The sequence below is a fragment of the Anoplopoma fimbria genome, chromosome 10 (genome assembly GCF_027596085.1).
Source record: "Anoplopoma fimbria isolate UVic2021 breed Golden Eagle Sablefish chromosome 10, Afim_UVic_2022, whole genome shotgun sequence".
Lineage (NCBI taxonomy): Eukaryota > Metazoa > Chordata > Actinopteri > Perciformes > Anoplopomatidae > Anoplopoma > Anoplopoma fimbria.
The window spans coordinates 209,161-216,268 of record NC_072458.1 but is presented as its reverse complement, the minus strand read 5'-3'; positions in this window follow the sequence as shown (position 1 = coordinate 216,268).

Genomic DNA, 7,108 nt, shown 5'->3' with positions numbered 1-7,108 from the left:
TAACTAATTGGAATTACTTACAGAGTCCAAATGAAGCAGTGAGTCCAGCAGGCAGGTAACCAGAAAATGCAAAGACCGGATACACAAAACAACTCATTGGGAAACATGATTCTATGAACACAAAAAAATAACTAAACACAAGGGAAAGGACAGGAATGCTACACGGAGGAATTAAGACAAACTTGCAAAGAACAAAGAAACTGAGCTGGTACATGTAGTGAATTAAATATTAGGCAAGTGAGAGCAGGAGTTGAGGTGACTTTTCATTATTCTAACGTGTCTCCTCATTTCCTTTCCTCGTGTCTTAGTCCCGGATGGCGGGAGATTCGAGCGAAGGCTGTGAGGAAGAGAGTCGAGGTGAGAGGAGTCGTGGCAACAGGCCTTTAACGAAATGAAACTTTTTTTGCCTTGGAGAAGTCATTTTAAATAGACATCAATTAAATTTGATGTGTGGCACAGATGTCCATTGTTTTGTTGTACACCTGTATATTGCCATCTCATCATCAGAAGAGCATAACAGTGTTCATGAAAACTATATATAAATATGATTGGGCGATACATATATTATATACAGAAACCTGTCTATCTCTATGACAACATTTAATACAACAAGTTAGTGCCGAATACAAGAGAATATTCTTATTGATAAAATAAAACTGGCTGCTCTTACAAACCTCATGTCACAATTATAGCAGTTGCATTGAATGTATCCTACATTCAACGATATAAAACATAAGTAATATCAAGGTGAAATTGCATTAAGGAATGCGGTTAGAACAGCGCGTTACAAGGAGCTACACAAAAGGTGAAATGAGATCTGAAATGAGCAACGGGGAATAACAAAATAAAACACTAAACACTAAACATGAATAAAATGAATGAATGAAAAAGCAAAACATAACCTCAGGAGCAGGGTGGATTATAAGAAGTACAGGGCACTCTGTCTCAATTACTCACACACCATTAGTAGTACAATCTTTGGTAGACGGTATAATCACCTAACTCGACCGAGCATTTCATAGTAATTAAAGGGCACTGCTCTGACTGACAGGATCTGACTACCAGCAGTGTGCATGCATGTGTATGTATGCACATATTTCTGCAGTAGAGAACCAAAGCTAGAATAAAGAGGTAGTGCAATGATCGTTATGAGCCGAGTCATGTTTTTTCAAGTGGTAACAGTTTTTTTTGCTACTGAAACAAAACTAAGTGGTATTTTAAAATTTGGAGAGCCTTACATATCAGCAAAATATGAAAGCTGCAATTAGTGTGATTTGGATATTTTAGATTCTGAATAGGAGTCTACTGAGGTACAAACTTGGTCTCAATGCCAAAATTGATGGCTTTCCAAAAAGCGAACAAATAAAATGATGAAAATATCTGTCCTTAGAATTGTCAGGCAATTAGGCATTCTGTACAGAAGCCAACACTTCAGTTAGATTATCAAAACATTTTAATTGGGAGGTAAAAGGGAAAGTGAGCACAGCCAAACATGTTGATAAAGCCCCTCATTGCTTTGAGCTGATATGATAGGTGTTAACAATGAAAAGTTCAGATGATAGTTTTACCATTCACCTAAGCTCTCTCTTCCAAATAAGTTTGGCTAACCTGGGGGTTCGTTTAAATCCTGAATGATCACCTGACTGCTGCAACGTTTCTTGCCCCATCTGTTTTCTTATTAGTCATGCTTGTGGTATGGCTCTGGTGTAGAAATGTTGGTTGGTAGGTCTACCACTTTGGTCCACAACTACCACAACTATTGGATGGATTACCATGAAGTTTTGAACAGATGTTGAATCTCAAAGACTTTGGTGATCCCCATACTTTTTATCAGGAGGCAGCAGCAGGTTTGCAATTATTTGTCTCTTAAGACGACATGAGTTTGATACATTTGTCTCTAAGAAAAGATTTTGACAACAACTGGATTGATTGCCATTACATTTGGTAGAGATATCATACCCAGAGGATGAATCCTAATGATGTTGGCAATCCCCTGACATCTCCTCTAGCGTCAGCAGCAGGCTCACAATTTTGGTTCAAAATCAAATCACTTGACAACTTTTGGATGAATTGTCATGAAATTTAATACAGGCATTTGTGTTCCCCTCAGGATGAATTCTAATAAAGTTAGTGACCAGTTCACAATTTTAAATTTGTCAAAAACTTGAGTGTTTCATACCCAACACAATAAAAATCACAGCTGCAATACCCCACTGTTTCTCTGTCATGTCCAAAACATGCTAAGTCAACATATGGAAACAATATGACTTAAAAAAAATAAATGTCAGCAACAGAAAGTTATTCACTTATGAACATTGTTTTTAAACAAACGATTTGTTCACATTTTAGCAAATTGGTATCAAAAGTATCCTATGTCGAATATGCTATTTGACATTCCTTAATTCAAAGTACTTTGATACTGAAGAAAATTGATTGTGATTATTCTCAGTCAAGCTATGAAGTGTCATTTTCTAAGTGGTTTTAAAGTCAGTATTTCAAAATGAACATCATTGATGATGAGATCCAGAGTGTAAGAAAATCAATGTGATTCATGTCTCTATGTTAAGATTTGATAGATTTATGAGTAAGATTTTTCGACTAAAATTCACCTCATGAAGTATCTCTTCCTTTTGATTTTGTCTTATGGAATGCCTATTTTAATTACAGGCCATATCCTGTAACTTTGATACCGTTAACATGATGAGTTAAATTACGGAGGAGCAAAGTGAATATTTCCCCACCTCCCTTTGTAATGTTAATCCCGTCCGAATAGGGCATAAGAGTCTGACAGTAAAATAAATAAATAAAGAACTAAATTCAAATGAATGGAAGCCATCTTTAAATCAAGAATCTGATATCACAAGATTTAAATTGCCTTCGAACAAGGTGTAGAATGAGATTTATAAGTGGATGTTTCTGGAATATTGATGAGTCTCCTTGCAGAGAAGTGGGAACCCCCCAAAGGAGGCAACCAATCTGCACAAGATCTACCATAATACCATCTGTTGTGTATGAATTCCCATCACTTGGCATCATAACACTGCATTATTATGCAGGGTCACAGGCTAAAAGCATCATTCATGTCTCCAAGATAATTTAAGATAATTCCTGAATATCATCATACAGTATTCATGACATGAGAGGTTAAAATAATAATACATTGTCACATGAGATGTATTCTTTATTCATTTCAGTTTTTGTAAACCAGGAATATAAATCAAACAAACAATTTAAGTTTTAGGCAGGGATCAACATCCAATTAATAGTCCTGCAATTATTAATAGACATCACAGACGATACACTGTTGAATTATAAAAGGTCTGTTTGCTCTAGCAGACAACAAAACCATGTAGTGTAGTTTTACATGCAGCTCACTGCTCTCTGAAACACCACAACCACTGCCAGACCCACATATAAAAAGGAACAGTTGCTCACCAGAATAGCAAATCCTGACCTACTCAACATAATAGAAACTACTAGTGCAACAGGAATGTTCTTTAACTCTATCACACATAAGTGTTGCAAAACATAGGTTTGCAATGACAGCCCTAAACTCCAATTTTTGAAACAGTGGGTCTTGGATTTCACACAAAAGTAAACAGAGCAGGTTTCTCATTAGTTGATAACTGGATTTAGTCAGCTTGAACTACGGCTGTCACTAGCAGATTTTATCAGATTTACCTAAGATAATGCCAGCATTAAACAGAAACAAAATCCTTTTCCAGAGCTTACTTTTTAATGGTTTCAGCTGATTAGTGTAAAAAAACAAGAAGCCTGTCAATGAAATATGCACATGTGGGCTACACACGTGATGCCAAAACAACTGAGGGTAAAGCTCTGTATGTCCCAGCTGAGAAGGTGCAGCATTGGAGGGCAGAGCTAGTTAGTACAGTATGATAAAAAAAATGTTTCAACATAACCCTTTTAGTTTGGAAGCTGTACAGCTCATTCAGAAGGGAGACAGTGAGGCCATGTTTGTATTTGTTTTTCTGAAAATCTGGGCACAGATTGTAGACATACTGGTTTTAATGTTTGTTTAGCCAAGGCAGGATGTCGTCATCCCAGGCCGACGGCAAACATCCGTGCCATCAAGAAAATACAATGGATGATGCAACCTGCTGCTGGTTATGAGGAGAAAAAAAATGGGTTTGGTCTGTTTGCAATTTCGTTTTTTCCATTTCCAGTTTTATTTCAAGTTCTGTTTGTTGTTTCAGATTATCATGCTCCAGTAGGAGTACTTACTCATTTGTAGAGTTGTTCAAAGCTCAATGCTGCACTTAACAGATGAATTGCCTTCTCCTTCTCCACTTTCAAATTGACTTGAAATATTTTAATTCAAATGTTCATAACCAATCTCATTATCATAATCTGCCGTTTTCAAAAGCTGATACTTAGTACACATATTGAGAAGGGAATCAGAAGGAGAGTGAAGAAACTCATCCAAAACAGAAGCCATTATCAAACTCTCTTAACTTTAAAACCACTGCAAGTTTGCACCATGGTACATCTGGAATATATTCATTCAGCAAACCAGTGGGTCAAACTAGCAGAGACAACCAATGCCCTCTGTAAAACAAATCACCTCAACTCCAAACAAAAAAAACATGTGTGAATCTCCTAAACAAATGCACCAGTAACCCATCAGAGAGGAAGTTTGAGTACTTACCGCTCTGAATCATAGTCTGTATATAAGAAGTAGAAGTACTCACCGTGACATCACCCAACGGTTTGTGGACTCTCTTGTTCTGCAATTTGATTAACGCCATCTTTGTTTGGACAATTCTGTGGTAGCAACCTGTCAACCTAAAAGGTAGCCACGTCCTAAAGCATACCCTGCTTTATCTTTAATTCTGAAAATCAAATCCCTGAATGGGACCTAGAGACCTGGAGGTTGCCGAGATAAACTATCACAAACAAACTGGTACATTATTTAGGCTTACAACTACCAAGAGCCTAATTCAAATGCAAACACAGGAGGAGCGCCCATTTTATCACAGCTCAGGCTCAGTTAGCTAGACAAAGATTAAGAGTTATAAGGAATTAGAACAACATTTTAATTGAAACTAAGCCAAAAAAAACAATAAATGAATCTGTAGTTTGAAGATCAATGGTGTTTGAAGGCAAATCAAAGAGGAAAATCGAACCAAAAAGTGTAGATGATGATGGTGAGAGAGCAAGAGAGACAACATAAGGAGCCGGCCTAAGTAACCTAGACATCAAGGAAGATGGCTCCGCCCATCTTAACCTGCAGAGGGAAAAAAGAGGGAAATAAGTGTTGAGTAAATTGCATGCTAAATTTAGTGAAAAGCAATATTGATTGCAATCCCAGTGGTGAGCCGAGAACATATATATATATATATATATATATATATATATATATATATATATATATATATATAGGCAAGCAATCACATTTGTAATAGAAGTTTGACTCAATTTGTACATTTTATGTGGAATACATTAAGTATAATTAACGGCTATTTGATTCGCTCTAATCAGTGGCTCTCAGCGTAAATCAGCTACCAGACAGTTTTGTGTTTTTCCAGTCAATCTCTTTTGACAAACCCTTTCTCTCCACAGACCAGCATCCCATGGAGACGGTGAACAGAGAAAGGCAGAGAGAGAGAGGGAAAGAAGATCGTGACCTCCTCGAGGGGGCATCCTGACATCATCCACAGTGGCGGTGGAGACATGGTGCTGTCACAACACAAAGCGGGGGATGGGGGGGGGGGGCAGCTGGCTCGGTGTCACCTGCTCTGACACGCTGGGGGATGACCCAAGCTGGAGCAATGACTGTGACAGTAATGGGACAGGTCTTTTGGGTGTTGGTGGTGGTGGTGTTGGTGGTGGTGGTGTTGTTGGGGGTCGGGCCAGGAAAGAAACAAGAGGAGGTGGAGGGGTGAGATGTGGGAGGGCGGTTTGTTTATCAGAGAGGGAATGCACAAGAGTAGACAGAATGGCTGTGTCAGCATGGATGGATACAGCATTGTTTGGATATTTGAAGTAAAACTGTTCAAACCTGACAAGTATAAAGCTATTCTGTAGCATATTTAAACATTAGTGTATCATTGTCAAATCAATAGTGCTAGTTTTTGCAAATAAACAGACTAATGTCAAAAGAATGTCAGACTCTTTTTTTTGTTATCCATAGTTTACCTCAAATAATATCATATTTACCATAAACGTCTTTTGGACATTTGCCTTCTCCATCTATGTAGTTTGATACAGAAGCTCTCAGTGGTAAGGGTCTTATATTTCTCTTAAATATCTTGAAATTGAAAATTGCAGTACGCTTCAGTTACCAAGTAAAAAGCCCTCATTTTCTTTGATTTCCCATGCAGATAATGAACTTGTCCCGCCAGTTTTATTTCACACATTTCTAATGAGACTAATTTAGTAGCTTCAGTATTACAAGAATATGCGTGTGCATGCTCAGCCAATCAGTCCGAGCCCATTTAATCTTTTGGGGTTCTGCTCTATAAAGAGACCGAGGCAACAAGACTCCTCCATGCATCCAGGACTGCCAGCAGGCATTGCGAAGAATATCAGGGGTGCAGAGGTGTAATCCACCATTTCGAGATACACAGCTGAATGGCGCTTTCCACAAGCAGTGTGGGGAGAGAGGTGTTGATCCAGTGATTTGCTCATTTGCTTCAGGTGTCTCGTTCCTACAACGTCTGCACTTTCAGGAGGGGAATGGAGAAATGTTATTTGCTACAGGAAGAAAACATCCAGTGATACATTCCTTGGTGGGAGTTTCGTTTCATTCTTTGGGGCGCTGAGAACATTTGTGAACCCACATGTTCAGGCAGGCCTCTCTTAAATTGTTGTCAATAAGCCTGCCCTGCAGCCTCACAGGAGAGAGTTTCTTTTGCATTTTTCAGTTTACTCCAGATATATCTTCTCCCAAAAAGAGCTCTAAAATCACATGGCTTTCAGGCCGAATCTGCCCTTCCCCACCAAAACTCTTTTAGAATTAATTTAGTAAAAGATGATCTTTGCACATCTGTGTTCAGACAGTTGCATTGGAGAATAAGTAATGACTCCATGAAGGTTGTCTGATCGAAACGCAGACATTCAATAAATTAAATGTGTTGACAGGTTGCAG